Source organism: Molossus molossus, unplaced genomic scaffold (assembly GCF_014108415.1).
Source record: "Molossus molossus isolate mMolMol1 unplaced genomic scaffold, mMolMol1.p scaffold_m16_p_4, whole genome shotgun sequence".
In the NCBI taxonomy this organism is placed as follows: domain Eukaryota; kingdom Metazoa; phylum Chordata; class Mammalia; order Chiroptera; family Molossidae; genus Molossus; species Molossus molossus.
This window is the reverse complement of record NW_023425377.1, coordinates 80,054,281-80,075,624: the sequence shown is the minus strand read 5'-3', so window position 1 is coordinate 80,075,624 and position 21,344 is coordinate 80,054,281. Positions and strand designations below refer to the sequence as shown.

Genomic DNA, 21,344 nt, shown 5'->3' with positions numbered 1-21,344 from the left:
CAGGGGTGTTGACCATTACAACCCAATATACATGCAGTAAAGCAGGGTTCCTGTCGGCACTACTGACATCAGGGCTAGTCATTCTATGTGGGGCTGTCCTGGGTACTTTGGGGTGCTAAGCAGCATCTCTGGCCCCCACCCACTCAATGCCAGAGGGCACCCTTAGTTGTAACACCCACAAATATCCCCAGACAACGTCCAGTGTCCCCTGGGGGCAAAATCACCACTTGAGACTCTCCTGCCTTGCTCCAGTAACAGAAACTACTTCAGAAGCAGCTGTTCAGATTCTTCACCCAGGGCCCCATGTTTGCACAGAACAGGATGTGGATGAGGAGCAGAGTGAGGAGACTGCAAAGGTCCCAGTTTCCTGGACTAGTGTGTGTTGGAGCTGTCAGCACAGAGGCTAAGATCTCAGGTTGCCCAATCCCTGGAAAGCATGAGCCCTCCTGCTTCACAGCCAAGAAATCTAGCAGAGGAGCACTGGGTTGTGTTCCTGGCACTGTAGCTGCGGGGCTATGCCTGACCCCAGGCTTTTCCTGGCAGGTGTTGGGGGAAGGAAACCAGCTGCACTGCACCCAGGAGGATGGGACTCCTTAGCTTCTGACCCCTGCTTCCCCCTCTTATACAGCCTGGACTAGAAGGCTCTCACCAGGGGTGACTCTGCCCCCAGGGGACACTGATAGTGTCTAGGAACATCTGTAGCTGTCATGATTGGACTGATCCTGGCATCAGGTGGGTATGGGCAAGGGATGCTGTTCAACATCCCACAGTGCCTAGGTCGGCCCCTCACGATGACTGGGCACCGATGTCAGCAGTGCTAAGGGGTCAGACCCTGTGCTGTGTTCATTATTTGGGAAAAAAGGAATCTGATTGCTGCTCACAGTAGACACCAGAACAAGCCTCTGACAGTCAGATGGCATAAACCAGGGTGACCCCAGCATCTGTGAGTCACCTCTTGTGTATTCCACCTGAAGGTCAGGGACACACTGACTTTAAAGAGGAAAGGAGCTGAAGACCCAAGGTGGGCAGGGGACAGGCCATGGAGTGGGCTGGGCAGGCTGAGTGGCCCCAGGTTTCTGTTAGGATTAGGGGTGAACGCAATGCCCAGAGGCCCTGTGCTCCCAGTGGTTGGCAACAGCTCTCCTGCAGGGACATCCTGCAGGCAGAGCTATTTCCCAACCTTTTTCTGGTCAGCCCAGTTTCACACACAAGCCGGTGAAGTAAACATGGACAGGTGCCAAGGGCAGCTGCTAGGCCTTGCAGCAGCAGGGGACCCGTGAGGGTGCTCACGGGTGGATGAAGCCAGGCCTGGGTGAGATGGTCCTGTGGAGCAAGGGAAGGAGGGTCCTGAGGCTTGATGCCTACTGCCCTGCCAGAGTCCTCCCCTCTCTGGCCTCAATAGCGGAGCTGACTCGGCTGCCCTGTCCCCAGAGGGCTTCCTGCATGGGGGGACTTGTGTAGGTGCGTGGGGCCCTGTAGTCATAGGGCCCACCCTTGGTTTAATACACTGCTCTCACCATCTAGAATCTGGGTAATTTTTGAACAAAGGGCCCACATTCTCATTTTTCACCAGACCCTGAAGACTCCGTAGTTGGTCCCTCAGCTTCTGAGGCCTCCTGGCTCCAAGCCCCATGCAGACACAACCGCTCAGGATGGACACAGCGGGAAGGTTAGGGCCAGTGGTATTTGAATTTCCAAGTAGGGAGCCACACCTGAGTTCAAGGCCTGCTTTAAACCCATGTCCAGAGAGAGAGAGACAGACACTGGTGTGAGTAGGAATTGCACTCAATGTTTTTTCCAAATAATTAACCCCGGGTCTCTTCCTCAGCACTGCTGATATTGGTGCCACATCATTCTCTGTAGGGGGCTGTCTTGGGCATGTAAGGTATTGAGCAGCATTTCTGACCCCACCCACTCAACAATCACAGATGCCCCCAGACATTGCCCTGTATCCCCTGGGGGTAGAATCACCTCTGAATTAGTGGTTTCCAGGGGCTGAGGGAATGGGAATAGGAGTGACTGCTAATGGAGACAAGGTATCTTTTTGGGTTGATGGAATGTTCTGGAATTCAAGCAATCGTTGCACAACTATATAATTGTACTAAAGCCACTGAAATGTATAGTTTAAAGGATAAATTATATGGTGTGAATTATATCTCAATAGAGCTGTTATTTATTTTTTTAAATCCTCACCCAAGGATATTTTTCCATTTCTCTTCAGATAGAGTGGGAGGTAGGGAAGGAGAGAGGGAGGAAGGCAGGGAGGAGGGAGGGAGAGAGAGAGAGAGACAGACAGACAGACACTGGTGTGAGAGAGATACATTGATCAGTCGCCTTCCGCACGACCTGACCAGGACCGCGGACCGAACCGCAATCCAGGTACGTGCCCTTGACCGGAATCAAACCCATGACTCTTCGGCCCTCAGGCCAACGCTCTAACCTCTGAGCCAAACCAGCCAGGGCTAGAGCTGTTATTTAAAAAAAAAACAAAAAACTTTTTAAATTGAAGAATTAAGAAAAAAGAGCCACTTCTAAGTCACAGCTTCCCATCTGTGGAGCATGAAACCTGTTTTTCCATGTTCAGTCACTATAGTGTTTGACCTCTTATACAGGGACATATCTCTGTTAATGGGAAGCATTTGACCTTCCTCTTCATGCCTTTAGTCTTTATTCATTTCATGGAGCTTCTTCAGTGTGGAAGAGGCCCTGACCTCCTCATGTAACCTACTTCATCAGGGCAAAAAAAGACCATATACCTTTGCTGGCCCACTGCTCCTGCCTCTGCCCAGAGTTATAAGCAAGAATGGGAACTAGACCTCCATCTAGGCTAGAGTGGGTTAATAGGAAACTGTTCTGGAAATGTCCAATTTAGCACCGGTGAATCCCCCTCCCCCAAATGCCCTTTCTCCCTGGGCTATCAGCTGTCTGGACTCATCAGACTCAGGGAAATAAGGAGGAGAATTGTGCAGTGATGTAAAAAATTATCTAATAAAAATCTTGCTTTTAAAAAGTTCCTTAAATGAAAACAAACAGGTTTTAGATTTTTAAAAAAGAAAAAATAGCCAACACGCCTGTGCTTTGGCTGCAGGCCGCCGTCTGGTTTCATCTCTCCATCCCCAGGGCTCCTGCACACTGCTGCCCCTGGCAGTCCCCGCCAGACAGTCAGAGCCCCTCTCCATCCCCACTACAGCCCAGAGCAGGGCCCAGCCTCCAAGAACCTGTCACCTCACAGGGTCGCTCAAGCCACAAGAGCAACATGATATAAAAGAAGGCAAAAAAATTGAAACTGGTTCCCATTGAAGCAAATTAGAAAGATCTCAGGCAAGAATGCACCATTTTCAAGCAATTAATGGCGAAGAAATGTCAAAGAGCCATCCCAGCAGCTGATGGGCCTCTAGGGCCACGGAACCAGCCCCACTGGGGAACTCTAGGGGTGTCCTTGTGTTATCGGTACCCTTGGCTGAGCAGCTGGCCTTGTGCACAGAACTGACTCGTGGGGTGGAAATGCTGGCTCCGCTCAAGGCTGTTCTGTGACCTTGGGTAACCTCCCCTAGCCCGAGTTTCCACTTTCATTTATAAAAAGGGTAAAGTCTCCCCTCCCAGCAGAGTGACCTTTCTGAAAGTCAGAGATTACATCTCAGCTAAATGACTTGCACTGGGCTTGCACAAACAAGGGCCCCCCCCTCCGAGGACCCATCCCCCTTCCTTCCTGCACACCCTTCAGGGGTCTTTTACTGAGGACTGCATATAACTCACCTCCCTGTGGTGGGTTAGATAGTATCCCCTCCCCCCAACATTCATGTCCACTTAGAACCTCAGAAGGTGACTGGCATGAACTAAATTGTGTCCCCCCAAAATTCATATGTTGGACTCCTGACCCCCGAACCTTAGAACATGACTATATCTGGAGATGGAGTCTTTAAGAGGTGATCAAGGTAAAATGAGGATGGGCCCTAATCCAACATGACTGGTGTCCTTTTAAGTAGCACACAGGCACGCACAGGGGAAGATGTATGAACACAGTGAAGTAGGCCGTGTGCATGCCAAGGACAGAGGCCTCAGAAGAAGCAGCCCTGCTGCCACCTTGATCTCAAAACTCCAGCTCCAGCACCGGGAAAAAATAATCTCTGTTGCTTAAACTGCCCTGCCATTCTCACTCTATATCATTTGTACCTTTTGAATTTTTATACCATAGCATATTTATTTATGCAAAAATGTATTTTTCTTCCGAGAGGTATGTGGGCCTAAGTGAAGGTGGACTAGGGAGAAGCTACCTCATGGCCCAGGTCCTTGATTCTGTGACTCAGGATGGGTTCCCATGTGTCCTGGGGGCCAGAGAGATGACCAGGAGGCTGGGATCAAGGTATCATATCAGAACCAAAAGGTGTCTCATTCCCCAAAGAATTGAAAGAAGGGTCTCAAACAAATAATCATACATCTGTGTTCATAGCAGCATTATTCACACCAGCCACAAGGTGGAAACAACCCAAGTGTTCATCACTAAGTGATGGATAAATACAATGTGGCCCATCCACATGCTGGAATAGTATTCAGCCTTAAAAAGGAAGGGCATTCTGCCCTGGCTGGTTTGGCTCAGGGGTTAGAGTGTCGGCCCGCAGTCCGGAGAGACCCGGGTTCAGTTCCCGCCTAGGTTACGTACTTCAGTTGCAGTTTGTCCCTGGCCCCGGTTGGGGTCGTGTGGGCTGGCAGCCAGTCAATGTGTCTCTCTCATGTCGATGTTTCTCTCTCTCTATTCCTCCCTCTCTCCCTCTCACTCTATCTGAAGATGAATGAAAAAGTGTCCTCAGTTGAGGATTAAAAAAAAGGAAAGACATTCTGACACCTGCTATAAGGTGGATGAAACTTGAGGACATTACGCACAGGGAAATGAGGCAAACACAAAAGGACAAATACTGCGATTTCACTCATGTGTCTGGAGGCAAATCCACAGACAGACAGTAGATGGTGGGGGCCAGAGGCTGGAAGAGGGGGATGGGAGGTTAGTGTTTAACGGGCATAGAGTTTCAGTTTGGGAAGATGAGAAAGTTCTGGAAATGGATGGTGGGGATGGTTGCACAACACTGTGAATGTACTTGATGCCAGTGAGCAGTGCACTGAAAAATGATTAAGATGGCAAATTTTATGTTATGTGTATTTTACCACAATAGAGAAAAAAGAAAAAAAGAAAAGATATCCCAAATGCTCCTTGTTTTTGTGTGTGAAACAGTGAAGTCTGTGAGCAAACATCGGCGCTCTGGTGGCCATCCCCAGCTGGCATCTCTGCCCAGCTTCCCCAGGAGGCAGCTGAGCAAGTCTGAGTCTTCTGGGAAGGGAACAGATTTACCATCCTTTCCTGATAATTCCCAGGGAGCGGTAGGCAGGCAGGCAGTGAGGAACCCTGCCCCCAGGCCCTCCATGCCCTGGGTGTTTACTGAGCCTGCAGAGATCCACACCGCAGGCCAGGCTGTTCCTGCCCGGGAACAGGAAAACAAGGTCAGCTTGGGACACAGAGTCACCGCCTGCTGCTGCCTGCTGCTGTCTTTCCTGGTGGATTGTTGCCGATCACTCCCAGGGGAACAGGCTCTGGGCCGGGGACACATTCTGTCCTCGAGATTCAGCAGCTTCTTTCTTGCCCTCGGTCAAGGGCCAGAATGCTGACACCGGGAAAAGGGGTCCAGGGTTTGCCACCAACCTGTTGAGGGTCCTGGGGCCACTTACTGATTCCCAGCATTTCCACAGATTCCAGAGAAGCTGGATGACCTCCAATGTCTTTGGGAAGGAGGAAGGCAGAGTGAGAGGAGACGGGTGTGGGGACAAGGCCTGCAACACTGATGGTGTCATCTAGTTCCTGCAGCAACCCTGGGCATTGGAGGCAATTATCACCCCAATTTTACCAAATGGAAACAGGGCAGGAGGAGGTGCCTGCTTGAGCAGGGGTCTGAGAGCTGGGAAGAACTGGGGTAGATGCTACTTCCTGGGCCTGGCTCCAGCATCCACATGCACCCCCAAACTGGCAAGGCCCGTGGCCTTGTGAAAACATCCCTGAGGCCCTGGCCGGTTTGTCTCAGTGGTTAGAGCATTGGTCCGCGGACCAGAGAGGCCCAGGTTCGGTTCCCACTAAGGGCATGTGCCTTGCCCTGGCCGGTTTGGCTCAGCGGTTGGAGCGTCGGCCTGCAGTCCTGAGAGACCCGGGTTCGGTTCCCGCTAAGGGCGCGTACCTCGGTTGCAGTTTGTCCCCGGCCCTGGTCAGTTGTGCGGGTGGCAGCCACTCGATGTGTTCCTTTCATGTCGATGTTTCTCTCTCTCTCTCTGTGTTCCTCTCTCTCCCTCCCACTCTACCTGAACAAAAAATGGAAAAATGTCCTCGGGTGAGGATAAAAAAAAAAAAAGGGCATGTGCCTTGGTTGTGGTTTGTCCCTGGCCCCAGTTGGGGTCATGTGGGTGGTGACCACTCGATGCGTCTCTCTCACTTCGATGTTTTTCTCTCTCTCTCACTCTCCAACTCTGTCTCAAGATAAATACAAAAACATCCTCAGGTGAGGATAATAAAAAAAGAGAAAAGAAAACAGCCCTGAGGCCTGCTGGGACCTGTGACCACACTCACCTTCAAGGTGCCTCGGTTGTCTAATCTGTAAAACAAGGAGGTCAATCAATTGTTGTCAGGGGTGGGGCTGGAACCCTCTATGGCTCCCTACTGCCCTCAAGATAAAGCACTGTCTCTGCCTGTGGGCTCCTCGCTCCTGCTTCCTCACCTTGAACCCGAGATCCTGGAACCAGCCTCTGCTTCTATGCCACCTGGAGGGCCCACCTACCCTCATTAGCTCCAGGGTACGGTCAATCTCAACTCAGACACAACTTCCTCCAGGAAGGCCTCCTGAAGCTATGGACAGAGCCCCACCCCGGGCAAGCACCTACTCTAACTCAGGCAGGGTCATCACCATCAGTTTACTTGCCCGGGGTCTCACCCAGGGTGATCCTGACCGAAGGGGACACTGGTGATGTCTAAGGACATCTGTGGTTGTCACCCTGGGGGTACTCCTGGCATCGAGAGGGTGGGGACCAGGGATTCTGCTCAATAATCCACAGTGCCCAGGAAGGCCCCCCAAAGAGAGTAAACTAGACTCTACTGAAGCAAGTGACCTGGTAATGGTTTGCCGGTGGCACCCGAAGGTGTGGCCCCAACCCTGAGTCCTCATTCCCCTCTCTTCCCACCTACCCTGTGTGCCTTTCCTTGTACCTGCAGCCCAGGTGCCATGAACCCCCACCCAGACCTGTCTGGCTGTTCCTCCTGCTGCCTGGCTTTGCCAGTCTCTCGGGTGAAAGAGTGCCCGGCTCTGGGAGCTAGCTTCTCATCTGTCCGAGCAGGGCTCTGAATCAGCCGGCATATTAGTCAGGCAGTGAGGGAATAGTGTGTCGGATTCCAGGCAGGAGGCTCATGAGCTCAGACCTCAGCTCCTTGATGACTAAGCCAGAGAAGCCCCATGTGATCATTACTCCTTTCGGTGTACGAGGATTACATCCTTGAGGTTACGTTCACTGTCTCCAGCATGTCACTTGTTCTGGTCACAGGCTTACCTCTCTGTTCAGAGGTCAGGTGAGGATTCATTCCTTCCCTCCCTCACTCACCAAACATCTAGCAGGTAGTTGGACAAGATCCGTGGCCTTATGGAGCCAGATCCCTGTTCTGGGCCTGGTGACACTCAGTTAATTTGAATATCACAAAACAGTTACCATATAGCCCTAGGCAAGTTACTTACCCTCTCTCTTCTGTTGTTTTCTCATCCAGAAAATGGAGATAATTAACTCTAATCTACAGGGTTGTGGTGGGTTTTAGAATGAGTGTGTCAGAAGGGAACACAGTAGGTATATCAATCAGCTACTGCTGTGTAACAAGTTGTCACAAACTTAGCAGTTTAAAACAATACTGATTTGTCACCTCACAGTTTCTGTGTTAGGAATTGAGGAACAACTTAAATGGGTCCTTTATTCAAGGTCTCAGAAGTTTAAAATCAAGGGATTGGCCAGGTTGAGTCCCCATCTAGAACTTAGGGTCCCTTCCAAGCTCGTTCAAGTGGTTGGCAGAATCCATTTGCCTGCAGCTATATGACTGGGATCCCTATTTTCATGCTGGCTATGGAGTGGGGGTCACAGTCAGCTGCTAGAGGGCATGTGGCCTCATCCACAGGTAGTTCACAATGTGTCTGTTTGCTTTCTTCAAGGCCAGATAAAGAGGTCTGCCACTGCTTCTGGTGTCTGTCTCTTTCTCCCTCTCTATCTCTTTTATTATGGTAAAAAAAAACACACATAACATAAAACTTACCACTTTAACCTATTTTATGTGTACAGCTAGTAGTGTTAAGGATATTCACACACATGAGTAAGAAGCACTCTTTCCACTTTATTTGTGGTGGCCCTGCACACTCATAACTGAGGCAAAACCCAGTCTGCACATGTGATAAACAGTGGTGACCTCTGCACACACAAGGCCCCCATGCCAACTTCCTGGTTTCATGCTACAGTTATGTGAGATGCCACCATAGGGGGAAGCTGGGGCAAGGGTGCTTAGGACCTCTCAAACAATTTTTGTACTTTCCTTTGCAATTATATCAAAATAAAGGTTTTAAAAAACATAAAAACATACTAGGTGAAGTCATGGTATATTTAGGTGTAACTAGACCAAAGCATGCTGGGCATTCTTTAAATGCCTCCTTTTACCCCCAACTCTGGCCCTCCCCTCAGAGTCCTGGCAATATATCCTGCAGGGAGGGCAGAGGTCATAGAGGAGAGTGAAGATTCACCCCTGCTCAGCCTTGGTGGAGGCTCAGTGCTGGCTGAATCTCGCTGACTATGACTCTGGCCCCCTCTTCCTCTGTGTGGCGAGCAGGCTCCTAAGAGCTCCCAAATCCCTGTAAATGAACCCAAGTATGGATAGAACCTGTGAACATGATAAGACACCCCTGGTTAGGTTACTTTGTACAAAAGAAGGGATTGGGAGGATGCTATTACAGCCCCAAATCAGTTGACCTTGTGACTCAAGGTGAATTTGCCTGGGTGGGCTTGGCCTAATCAGGTGAGCCCTTCCTGAAGTGAGACTAGAAGTGTGAAGGGGTCTACAGAGATCATATGGCTAGGACAGGACCTGAGAGCCACCTCTAGGAGCTGAGAGTCATGTCATCCCTAGGGCACCTGGCAAGACGACTGAAAGAAACGGATTCCTGCTGACAACCTGAGTGAACCTGGAAGTGGGTCCCTTCCTAGTCGAGCCTCAGATGAGAACTCAGTCCTGGCCAAACCCACTGAGACCCTGAGCAGAAGTCCAGCTATGCCATGTCCACACTTCTGACCTGTAGAACCAGAAGCTAATGGGCAGATGTGGTTTAGCTGCTCTGTTTGTGGTGACTTGTCACATAGCAACAGCTAGCAAATCTACTATGTATGTGATAGCAGAGCAGAGCACCTGGGGTTTAAGGTAATTTTCTTTCTTTCTTTTTTTAAATCCTCACTTGAGGATCTTTTTCTGTTTATCTTCAGATAAGGTGGGAGGGAAAGAGAGAGAAACATCGATGCGAGAGAAATACATTGACTGGTTGCCTCCCGCATGACCCTGACCAGGGCCGGGGACCAAATCACAACCGAGGTATATGCTCTTAACCAGAATTGAACCCACGACTATTTGGTCTGCAGACCAACGCTCTAATCTGAGCCAAACTGTCCAGGGCCAATTATTTTCACATTTAAGAGATGTTCCCATAGCTCAGGAAATTCCAGGTGTTTGGGGAGCTGTGAGCCTGGAACCGTGGATGAAGACCAAAATAGGTACTTATTATTAATCACACCATCACATCTCCCAAAGGCCCCCCTCCAATTACCAACACAATGGGAGCTAGGTTTTTTAACATTTGGATTTGGGGACACCAGTGGCAATTAGACAATTGGTGATTCAGTCTATGGCAAAGAGAGACACACCAATCCCAGCACACCAGTCCCCCGTGGGCCCTGAATTTGGTGCACCTGCTCAGGCCTCCAGTGGGCTGACAGCAGGCTCAGGAGCCCTCAGCCCCCAAACTCCTCTCCCTGCTCCCCAACTGCTGAGCACAGCCCACCTGGGCCCTCTTCAGGCGCGTGGGTATTTGCTGACTAAAAGAACAAAGTGGGAGGGAAGGGAAATAAGGAGCCAAGGCCAACATCCTCAGTGCCCACCAGCTCAGATGGAGTCAGGGCGGCGCATTGCAGAGCTGAGAATGGACCTTGGAATGATGTGGGGACCCCTTCTGCCCATCCCAAACGAGCTCCTCTCCAGCCTCACCACAGCTCCCCTGTCTCACCCACCTGCTTGTCATATGTGGCTGTCATCCCTATATGTGTTTTGAGTCTGATGACTCTATGATGACTGCCTGCATGCATCATCCCCTGCTCTGAGGCTGACTGTTCAAGTGGTTGCCTAGCAATGAGCACGTGCCTGCAGATGCTGTGGGTCTGCATGCCGTTGTTGCCAGTGAGCTGTTTCAGTTCTGGCTGCCCCACCAGTGGATCCCCTCTTCAGTGATCCTGGACATGAACTTCTTTGGACCTCAATTTTCAAACCAGTAAAAGTGGGTGGTAGCACTAACTAACCCATGAGAGGACTAGCTGAGAGAACTTAGCCTACAGGGTCCAAAAGAGTGGGGCCTGTTTACTGTAGCTTGGGTGAGAACCACAGTGATGACACAAAGCAGAGAAAAGAGAGAATGGTCTTGAATCACCCCAGGAGGCAAGGATCTCATAGAGCAGTGCCCCCCCCACCCCCCCCACACTGCTGACACTAGGCCTGGGTCATTACCTGGGGACAGCCATCCTGGGCACTGTGGGGTGCTGAGCCACATCTCCAGCCCCACTCACTCGATGCCAGGTGTACCCCCAGGCATAACAACCACAGATGTCTCCAACATGGCCCAGTGTCCCCTGGGGGCAAAGTCACCCCCAGGTGAGACCCTGCTCTAGAGGGTCAAGGTTGTGTCTGAGTTAGGCCTGCTGCCTAGGAAGCCTTGGTCTTGGTCTTTGGAACTTGAGGCTCCAGGCTGCAGGTAGGGGGTTTCCAGGCCTGTGGGCCGTGGCAGGAGCCCTGTAATTACATATATACAGTACATGGTTTTTGTTGGGAAGGTGGCGGTGGCAGCCCGTGACCTTCCATGAGCAGAACATTCTAGGTTTTGACTGTATATCTTGGCAATTCTTTTAGGAGAACAATGTGTCCATGGAAAGAACTGATAATAATGTGCATTTTAACATACCCAGGACAGGCCAAAGCGGTCACCAACTGGGGGAAAGACAAGCGCTCTGATTTGCACACTAGGGCTGGAGTTTGCTTCCCACACAAGGGCAGTCTCTTAAGATAAAAACTCTGGCAATGCTTTCAGCAGAAATGTTCAGAAACTCCTAGAGAACAGGAGCCATCAGGAAAACACACTGCTGCTGGGAGGTCATGAAGTTATTCTGTGCTCTATGCAGTGAGCAGGACAGCTGCAGAAATGCCTGCCCTTGTCCAGGGTCTCGCCTTGGCACTGCTGACACTGGGGTTTGGGTGATCTCTGTGGGGCCCATCCTGGGCACTGCCTGGTCCCACTCACCTGATGCCAGAAGCACCCCCATCTTGACAACTACAGGTGTTTCCAGACATCACCCAGTGTCCCCTGGGGGCAGATCACTCTCAAGAATCACTGATTTAGACTGATATAATCATTTCCACTCATAGTCCCATCTCAGGTGCACAGTAGCCCCCTGTGGCTGATGGCTACCATTTTGGAAATCACAGCTCTGGATAATGTGTTCATCTCAAAACACAATGTCACCACAAGAAAGCCAGCACCACAGCAGCCTGGAAGCCTGAGTTGGGCGACTGCCAAGCAGAATAGTCAGTGCACTCAGTGGACAGGGGGTCTGAGGTGTCCTTGAGAAAGTCCTTGCTCTGCACAGCTGACATGCTGGAGGGGCTCTTGCTTGCTGTTCCATGAGGTAGGAATCAGCTGGCTGTGCTCTCAGCCCCCACCCCCCACCCCAATAACTTCCAAGAAAATGGTAGGTTGCATCTAGTAGAAACTTAACCACATCCAAAGACAGAACAAGAAGAACCAGTGAGACAGGGATCTTGCTGTGTGATCCTGCCCTAGGGGATACTGGGCCATGTATGAAGCCCCCACCAGTGGGCCTGCTCTGTGAGAGCCAGGGGTCTTTGATCGTCTTGGTCATTGTCGTTTTCCCAGAGCCTAAACGAGACACATTTGGAAATCTTTGCTGAGGGAATGAATAAAATTTCTGGGAGGGTCACCATGTACCCAGCCAGGCCAAGCAGTAACTATGCAGGTGACTGTACTCAAAGTTGTGACACATGCCTGAGGGTGCCACCAGGGGACACTGGGCAGATTCCATATCCAGGAAGCCTGAGGGACTTCTGAGGGTTGGTGTCATGAGTCCCAAAAGAGGGGCTGCATGGGGCCAGCGTGCACAGGTACCGCGTGGCCAGAGCTTCAGGTTACTACAGGACCCGTTTTGGGGGATGTGAAAGCAGCAACCAGGCTGCCACCCCAACCTTGTCTCTTCGCTTCCCTGGTGCAGCCCCCACTCCAGCCACTGGGCCACGCCCAGGTACAGGGTGGGTTTAGGGGGGATGCAGACACTCTAAGCACCCAAAGTCACAGAGTGTCTGTCTCCTAAACCCAACAGATGGGAGTCTCTGTGTTTGTGAGGCAGGGGCGGTCCCTGGGACAGGTTGACTATGGGACTCTCGGTGCTGAATCAAAATGTCTTAGAGAATGGGGATGGGTGGTCACAGGGCTCCAAGAGGGGCGAGGGGTTGACTGAAGATGTCTGGATACCCATCTACACACACTTGAATTTCCACCCCACCAGGCTCAAGGCCCAGTCTGATCCCATGGACCTTCTCCACCCCCTAGTGGCTGCCAGATGGAACAACAGCCCTCTGGCAAATGTCACCAGCTTCAGACACCCAGGAACAAACCCTACAACTCACTTTCATCTGCAGAAATTCAGAGGAGTGGATGAGACGCTGGCTCTACCTTCAAGATGGGTAGCAGTGACCCTCACTCAACAACACGTTGGCTCTCTGGAGAGAGATGGCTGCTCAGTAATGGGAGACCCTGGTCAGTCTTGCATGTCTGGAACCCTTAATCTGGTCCTCTGCCTGATGAAGACCCTTAATCTGGACCCTCTGACCCGGGTGCTTTGGGGAACTGAATGTGAGGATGCCTGTGGGTGGCTATAGCACCTGGCAAACACGATGTGCTCAACAAGTGACTATTCGATTTTTTTAAACAATCAGAAAAAGCCTGGCATTACCCACTTCGAGGAGTTTCCTTCATAACCTCTATAAGACCTGCTAGTGGTATGCCAGCTCAGCAAATAATTCTGTCTTCCCTCTTGGCTGACATAGGGCGGTAACTCTCCCGGGAGCTGTCCTGGGCATTGGGGAGTTCTGAGCAGTACCCCTGGCCCCCATCCACTACTAGATGGCAGGAACACCCCGAGTCATGACAACCATAGATGTCCACAGACATGACCCAATGTCCTCTGAGGGGCAGAATCCACCCTCAGTTGTATGTAAAGGGATCAAAGCCAAAGAAAATGTGTTTGGAATTTTCAGCTACTCTGACATCCCGCTGACATGTTCCAGTGAAACTCAAGCACCACACTGAGCTCAGACTGCTGGAACCTTTTGTCTCCAGAAGATGTTCCCAAACTTCTTCCCTAGAAAAATTCTTGGTAGCACATGTGAAAATGTAATTAGCAGCCTTTTTTTCTCTGTGGTAATGACACAGATTTGGGTCTGTAATAAAGACGAATGAGTCCCTTTAGACCCGAGGGCCAGACTGGGCAGGGTGCCCCCAGGAGAAAGAACTGCTGAGAATCAGGGCCAGGTTGTTCTGTAATAAAGATCAAAGAGTCCCTTTAGAACTCAGGAGGGCCAGACTGGGCAGGGTCCCCAGTCAGTATTGCTGACATCAGCACTTGGTCAATCTCTATGGGGGACTCCTCTGGGCACTGTGGGGTGTTGAGCAATATTCCTGGCCCCCACCCACTTGATCCCAGGAGCACCCCCAATTGTGACAACCATAGATGTCACCAGACATTGCCATGTTCCCTGGGGGTGGATCACCCCAGTGAGACCCACTAGTACAGATGAATTTCAAACAGCTCCAGGATTTAAGTGCAAAATATGTAATCCAAACACAATGCAGGTGAATTGATTGTTTATATAATCTTGAAATTGAAGAATGCCTCCCAAACACAAAGAAGAACACTTGTGTCTGGGAAACGTTTATAGTTCCAGCTACTTACAGCAGAACCACCACCAGCCAAGTGGGAAGACACAATCAGAAAAATAGTCACATGTGACAGACACCAGAGAGTGTCCAAACAGAGAAATATAGCAAGTTCCAAAAAATGTGTGCAAAGAGCTCACACAGATCCATGAGAGAGAGACACCCTCAACACAAAGGCAAGTAAAAAACCACAGCCAGGCCACTGGCAGCAGAAGCTCCTCAGAAAAAATGCTAAATTCATGAATAATGCAGGAGACCCAGACTCAGCAACCATGCAAGTGTCCCGGCTGGTTAGATTGGTAAAGACGTGAAAACTATAGTTGGGATGGTAGGAAAAGGGGTCCTGGGAATAAAAAATGGTGCACTTCTGGAGATCTTTGTGGCTCAAAGTAAAAAATGTAAATGAAAACACCCTGATTTAAACACACACACATACACACACACACACACACACATACCACAAACCTACTTATAGGAACTTACCCCAAATAATAAGCAATCAAGGTTGTACAGAGTTTGCACAAGGACATTTGTCCCAGAGTATAGAGGAAAAAAGAAAGAAAAAAATGAGAAAGAAAAAAAACCAACCTCAGAAGCCAACCAAGAGGATATCAGTCAAATCAATTATAAAATCATTTTAAAGAAAAAAATTACGATTTGTCTATAAGGTGAAATGTTAAGCCAAAGTCAGAAAAGATGGAAATTTAGTTTTACTGATGAGGAACAATGCTCATCAAGCAAAATGGACTCATTATAGAAAAAAGTCTACTTATGTAAAATCATTGCGTGAATGTAATTCAGAGACTTGAGGAGGATGCTCACCAGATGTCAGCAATGGTCATTGCTGGCAGGGGTTTGGGTGACACTACCTTCTCTGTACTTGTCTGCATTTCCACTTTCTTTATACAGGAAGTCAGTGTGATTGACACCAAAGAGAACGAATGAGCGGGGCTTGGTGGTCCACATGCTGCGAAGACCACACACCCAGCCCCAGCCACCACCTGGCCTGACTACCCTCACACAGTTCAACACAATCCTAATCAAAACTCCATCTGAATTTTTGTTAGAAACTGGAAGTTTATTCTAAAGATCACATGAAAATTCACCACACTCCCCTCTGGCTGGCGACTTTGTGCAACAGGAGGTACATTTTAAATATGCTCTGGACCTAGGCTGAGCATAAACAAGTCAGGCAGACACCAGGGCTCCAACCTCAGCCTTGGTCGCTGGCCTCAGGGACAGCCTCTCTCTCTAGCTTAGCTAAAATATATTTTTTTAAAACTTTACTGAAGTGCACTTTACTGTCTATAAACTTCACTAGTTTGAAGTGCACAACTCAAAAGATTTTCTCATGCATTCACAGAGTTGTGTGACTGTCCCTGCCACGCAATGTTGGGCCCTTGCCTATACTCCATTCCTGGTGCTCATTCACACCAACTCCCTCCCCACCAAAGGCCCCGTCAACCACTATAGGTTTGGTTCTTCCAGAAATGTCATCTAAATGAAATCATATATGTTACCTTTGGGATCTGCCTTCTTTCCTAACATTTTTTCTTTCATACAAATACACACACTGAGTGGGAATAGCCAACATTATAAAGACATCTCTCTCAAGTTTATCGATCAACACAATCCTAATCAAAACTCCATCTGAATTTTTGTTAGAAACTGGAAGTTTATTCTAAAGATCACATGAAAGAGAAAACTCCGTAAGAGTAGCAAAGACATTTATGAAAAAAGTAGGAGCAGGGAGGCGGGCCTCCCTGCCGGGCAGGAAGCATACAGAGAATTATAGTAAACGCACAGGCAGGTGGTGGCACAGAGCACACGGCAGTCTCTAATTGTCACATCATTTCCTCTTCCCACATTATAAAAGCCACTCAAACTCCTTTGGGGAATAAGACCAGAGATAAACAGATAGGAGCTAAAGAACAGGACCTGAGTTTGTTCCTAATTGATTAAAAAGGAACCTTCCTGAAGCTGCTGCAGTATTTTCCGGTCTGCAGGGTAGGTGACTGGTTTCAGACATGCACCACGTCCAGTGACTTAGTTCCGCTCCTGGCAATGGTGAAGCTAAGACAGCTGAAAGCAGGCCTGCACAGGTGTACTCTCTCTGCCGACCCCATGCACCAGCCCATGTTCCCCTGCTTCATGGGCACCTGGAGCCCAGGAGTAGAAGACATTCCCTGTCTGTCACTCCCGTGCGCTCTTGGCAGAAAGGACAACCCTCAGAGAAGAGTTAGGCACGCAGTGAGGATACATGTTCCAATGGCAAACCAACCTCTTAACTCTCACCCTGGCTCAGAACGACCAACCAACGCCTGCATGAACTGTGAATGTGGAGGGAAAAAAAACATTGTGACACCAACCTGTGTGCAAGGCCTGGCTGTCTTCAGCGTCGAGGTTTCAGGAACCAAGTGTCCACTCCCTGGAAGAAAAACAGAAGACTTTAGTTGAGTAATATGTGGCCAGAAAGTCAGGTGTCATTGTAGGCACTGGCATCAAAGAGTCACAAGTTTATGATTCAACAATGGTAAAAAATCATTTTGGGAGTTCTGTCTTTTGGTTACTCTGAGAGACACTGGGGACAGCATAGATAAGATGCTTCAAGATGCAGAGAAGTATATTTGAGAAGGCAATTAGAGCCCTGGTATGGCTCAGTTGGATGGAGCTTCGTCACATATACTAAAAAGTTATGGGTTCAATCCCCACTCAGGGCACACGAGAGGCAGCTAATGGATGTTTCTCTCTCACATTGATGTTTCTCTCTCTCTCTCTCTCTCTCTCTCTTTCCTCCCTTCCCCTCTTTCTAAAATCAATGAAACATATCCTCAGGTGAGGATTTCTTTTTCTTTAAAGGCAATTAGAGAATGACATTATCCCTAATAAATTTCCACATGTTCCAAAACAAAATTAAATTAGAGGATTGGATGTTTACATGATCTTTTAGAGTTTATAAAAGACATTCACCTGCATCATTTGAACCTCATGGTTCCCTAGAAGGAAGAAGGGGAGACTGAGTCAACCTCCTGCTCCAGGGCAACTCACCCAGGTTTGCCTAAGGAATTATGAGAACTGAATGCATTGTGAGATCATGGACAGGGTCCTGGGGACAGAAAGAGAGGAAACTAGTGAAATCTGAATAAAGAGTAGAGCTGAGTTCACAGAAATGTACCCATGTCTGTCTCTTGGTTGTCACAAATGTACCATGATTATGGAAGATGTGACCATTGGAAAACTGGGTGATGAGTAGATGAGAACTTGCTGTACTATCTTTGAAACTCTTCTTAAAATTTAAAACTATTATAAAATAAAAAGTATATTTAACTGGTCAGTGTGGCTCAGTTGGTTGAGTGTCCGTCCTCCTATGCACCAGGATGTCACTGGTTAGATTCTCAGTCAAGGGTGTGCAGCAGTCAGCCAATCAATGTTCCTCTCTCATTGATGTGTCTATCTTTCCCTCTCCCTTCCTCTCTCTGAAATCAATTACACACACACACACACACACACACACACACACACACACAATTTTATTTAAGTGTATATAACTCAATAAAAAAATTTAAGTGCTGGTTCTTTTTTCTGAGTTCCAGGCTTATTTGATGTTAGTGAAAGGCCAGAATGGTGAACTAAAATCCCCACTGTCACCTGCAGGTGGCGCCACTACCACAGGAATGTCCTAAGCTCCTGGGGATCCTGGAGCTGCTTTTCCAGGCTCCCACTTAGGACAGGAACTGCTGGGGCACTGAGGCAAGAGGGGCACCTGGGACTACCGAGCCACTGGGCCAAACAGCAGTGGCTGGAAGAGATGAGAGATGAAAAGGGCTGAAGCAACATGCCCATGGACCTGGAGGCCAAGACTTACCTCAACCTTGCAGGAACCGTCTATGCATACAATCCTTTAACTTTTTATTTTTGAATCAATTAAAGACTCACAAGAAATTTAAAAACTAGTAAAGAGGAGTCCCAGGCACCATTCACCTAGTTTCCCAAATCATAGCTCCTTAGGAACATTATAAAAACTACAAAACAGTGACTAATAAACTAGGCACCATTTTTTTAGACAGTCTTGCTGAGATATCTCTCATGTCACGCAATTCACCCATTTGAAGCGCACGATTCAGTGGTTTTTAGTATGTTCACAAAGTGGTGTGACCATCACAACAATTAAATTTAGGACATTTTCATCATCCTTAAAAGATACCCGGTCCCCATCAGCAGTCACTCCTCAGCCTCTGGCAACCACTAACCCACTTTCTGTCTCTGAGAATGTGCCTGTTCTAGACATTTCACATCAGTGGAATCACACACTGTGCAGCCTTTTGCATCTGGCTTCTCTCACTGAGCATCATGTGTTCAAGGTCTACCCATGTTGTAGAAGCATCAGTGCCTCACTGTTTTTCATGGCTGTGTAATATTCCAGTGTGTGGATGGGCACATTGTTTATCCATCATCCACTAATGGACATTTGGGCTGTTTCCATCTTCTGGCTATTGCCACTTGTGCTACTATGAACACGGGTGTCTTATGAATCATTTTAAAATAGTTTCTCACTCTATCTTCACATCTGCCAACTGCAAATTTACCCATCCCCATCCCTTTAACACAAGCTGCTGGCTGCTGTCCTTTAGTTCTTGGACTTGGACTTGAGCAGTGAGGTGACCTCTACTCCTACTGCTCTTGGCCCAGACCAGTTTGGGCCAGGACAGGGAGCCACCTGGACAAACACATCCATGAAGCTCCATCCCCAAGGGCACGAGATGGCAGGCTGTGAGCTCTACCAGCTGGCACCAGGCTGTTCTCATGACCTTCACAGGCTCGCTCACCCAGACAAAATGCTGGACTTTTATTTTCTCATCAGAGTGAATCCCAGGCACCCCCAGTAGGATCAGCAGTGAAAACAGGAAGTGGGACCTCTCCACAGGTCCTGCTATAGAATTTGCAGAGCCAGCAGAAAAATGCAACAGTGGGACCTCTGCTTCAAAAAATCAGTGCAAATTTTAAGATGGCAACAGCAGGGTGCGGAGGGGCCTGCAAACCCCACATAGACCCTGCCCTTAGGAACTGCCCACAAGGCAGGGTAGATAAACCTCAGACACAAATAATGAATACTCTGGGTAGAAAATCCCAGGTGCTGTGAAGGAGAAATAAATCCTCAAGGAAACAGGGGCATCATTTACCATTGTGGTGATCAGGGACACCCCTAAGAAAGGATTCATGCTTACTCTTGTCATGGGCAGCACTTATTACAACCTGTAAGCCCCACCGACACATGCCTTTTAAAAAAAATTGAGACATAATTCACATACTATAAAATTCACCCTTTTAAAGTGTGCGATTCAGTGGCTTTTAGGATATTCACAAGGCATGCAACTATATAACCCCAGGGCATGTCAGTGCCCCCTGAAGAGACCCTGTGCCCTTCAGCATCATATGGTTCAAAGTTGAGTCTCCCCAAAAGAGACAAGGTCCCAAATGGCAAGAATGTCATGTGTTTTGCTTCCATGAGGTTCCAACAGCCTTCACTGAGCCAATCCACAAGAGGGCCTCAGTAATCCCTGGGACTGTGTATCATCCAGCTGGTGCTAAGGGAACAGCCTGCAGAGCAGGAGGATGAGGGGAGAACAGGCTGACCCCAGAGCTGAGTGAGGTTGGGCCCCTTCCTGCCTGGAACCTGGCCTGAAATGGGACTAACGCTTGGGAACCCCACTGCATTTCTGTGGGCTGGGCACAGGGGCATGTTCAGTGCAGCCTTGGCTTGGAGCCAGCCCTATAATTCAGGCTAGTTGTCAGCTGCAGACTTCAGCTGTGTCATCTGTCACCTTGAAAAAAACCCGCGATTTCAAACCAAGAGTACTTGAAGGTCTTCCTTCGTTAATTTACTGGTGGTTTCTGTTTTCCTTATAATTTGAAAAGGGTTCAATAGATATGTCAGATTTTCAGTTAATGTGACCAAGCAGTGGGTGGTGGGCAGGGACACAGATGACCAGACCCTTAGTTCCCAAATCTGGATTTTCGAAACTGCCAAAAACAGGGCCATGAAATTGGCTTCGGAGGCTCCCTGATAAAGCAAGACAGGCCGGGGGATTCAGATTGCTCTGAACCCTTTAGAACCTATCATTAGTAAGGAGCTGAGAAACCAGCCCTGACTGGCCCAGGATGTCACATCTAGGCAGGAAGCCAGCAAGTGACAACCTGCTTCGCTAGATCAGAGCTACCAGAACTTTTTCAAAGGTTTGCACAACCAACAAGTCTTGTGTGGAAATGCTGCCCCCCCTCTAGAATCCGGGTCCCCCACACACACTGCTTACATTCAGGGTAATTATTCTCTGTGGGGCTATCCTGGACACTGTGAGGAGCTGCAGTATTTCTGGCCCACCTACTCGATGCCAGGATCTCCCAAGGTCATAAGGACCTTAGATATCCCCAAATGTCACCCAGTGTTCCCTGGAGGGAGGAGGGGGAAACACTGTACTACAGTTTCCTGAGTTGCTGTTTCATCTTGAAGGGTGAAACCCTTTTCGGGCAGGACCCTGTTATCAATCTCATGAGCTTGGGCAAAGGGGTGCTCACAGAGAAGTGGGGGGCACAGGGGCCCATGGGCTGTGCAGGTGGGATGGCATGTGGTTTTACCCATCAATCCTGAAGCAGGGGCCCTGGGCAGATTTCAAGGTACACCTGAGACCCAGGCTTGATTACACTCTCCTGGAGAAGCAGAAAAGAGACACGCCATCGCTGTCATTCCTGTCAGATATAAATACGTTTAAATTGTGTGCTCTCACCCTGGCCGCTGTGGCTCAGTGGATTGAGCATGGCCCCATGCACCGAAAGGTCATCAGTTGATTCCCAGTCAGGGCACATGCCCAGGTTGCAGGCTTGATCCCCCATATGAGGTGTGCAGGAGGCAGCCAAATGATGTTTCTCTCTCTCTCACATTGATGTTTCTCTATCTCCCTCTCCCTCCCTCTCTAAAATCAATTAAAAAAATTTTTTTTAAATTGTGTGTACTCTACAGGGTGAGTTTGGTGA

The 21,344-nt window shown here is 49.0% G+C and overlaps 1 protein-coding gene across 1 annotated transcript in view; it reads right to left on the bottom strand.

The window, feature by feature from the left end:
* GNG7 (G protein subunit gamma 7) overlaps positions 1 to 21,344 on the bottom strand; it is a 144,714-nt gene that overhangs the window by 69,583 nt on the left and 53,787 nt on the right. Inside the window, exon 2 of the mRNA XM_036241160.1 lies at positions 16,685 to 16,743. The gene's annotated coding sequence lies outside the window, so the exon portion shown is untranslated. The remainder of the gene's footprint in view (positions 1 to 16,684; positions 16,744 to 21,344) is intronic.